The sequence below is a fragment of the Arachis duranensis genome, chromosome 3, assembly GCF_000817695.3.
Source record: "Arachis duranensis cultivar V14167 chromosome 3, aradu.V14167.gnm2.J7QH, whole genome shotgun sequence".
In the NCBI taxonomy this organism is placed as follows: Eukaryota; Viridiplantae; Streptophyta; class Magnoliopsida; order Fabales; family Fabaceae; genus Arachis; species Arachis duranensis.
In genome coordinates this window covers 93,275,486-93,276,837 of record NC_029774.3, presented here as the reverse complement: position 1 = coordinate 93,276,837, position 1,352 = coordinate 93,275,486, and positions in this window count along the sequence as shown.

Below are 1,352 nucleotides of genomic sequence, written 5' to 3'. Positions count from 1 at the left end.
GACCCTTCTAGTGTAAGGGTGTTCATCTCCTTGCATCATGGGCAAGTTGAATGCCAACCTTACATTTTTCGGACTAAAATCTAAGCATTTCCCCCGAACCATTGTAAGCCAATTCTTTGGGTCCGGGTTCACACTTTGATCATGGTCCTTGGTGATCCATGCATTGGCATAGAACTCTTGAACCATTAAGATTCTGACTTGTTGAATGGGGTTGGTAAGAACTTCCCAACCTCTTCTTCGGATTTCATGTCGGATCTCCAGATATTCACTCTTTTTGAGTTTGAAAGGGACCTCGGGGATCACCTTCTTCATGGCCACAACTTCATAGAAGTGGTCTTGATGCACCCTTGAGATGAATCTCTCCATTTCCCATGACTCGGAGGTGGAAGCTTTTGCCTTCCCTTTCCTCTTTCTACAGGTTTCTCCGGCCTTAGATGCCATAAATGGTTATGGAAAAATAAAAAGCAATGCTTTTACCAAACCAAACTTAGAAGATTTGCTCATCCTCGAGCAAAAGAAAAAAAAGAGAGTAGAAGAAGAAGAAATAGAGGAGATGGATGTGGCTTTGTGGTTCGGCCAAGGGGGAGAAGTAGTGTTTTGGTTGTGTGAAAATGAAGGGGTAAAGATGGGTATATATAGGGGTGGAGAGAGGGGTAGGGTTCGGTCATGTGAGGGTAGGTTGGGAGGGAAAGTTGTTTGAATTTGAATGGTGAGGTAGGTGGGGTTTTATGAAGGGTGGATATGAGTGGTGAAGAGAATAGTGGGATATGATAGGTGAGGGATTTTTAGGGAAGATGTGTTGAGGTGATTGGTGAATGGGTGAAGAAGAGAGAGAGTATTGGGGTAGGTGGGGATCCTGTGGGGTCCACAGATCCTGAGGTGTCAAGGAAAATTCATCTCTGCACCAAGTGGCGAGCAAAAATGCTCCCTTATGCCAATTCTGGCGTTAAACGCCGGGCTGGTGCCCATTTCTGGCGTTTAACGCCAACTTCTTGCCCTTTCCTGGCGTTTAACGCCAGTCTGGTGCCCCTTTCTGGCGTTAAACGCTCAGAATGGTGCCAGACTGGGCGTTAAACGCCCATTTGCTGCCCTTACTGGCGTTTAAACGCCAGCAAGTTTTCCTCCAGGGTGTGCTATTTTTCTTTCTGTTTTTCATTATGTTTTTGCTTTTTCAATTGATTTTGTGACTTCCCATGATCATCAACCTACAGAAAACATAAAATAACAAAGGAAAAATAGATAAATATAACATTGAGTTGCCTCCCAACAAACGCTTCTTTAATGTCAATAGCTTGACAGTGGGCTCTCATGGAGCCTCACAGATACTCAGAGCAATGTTGGAACCTCCCAAC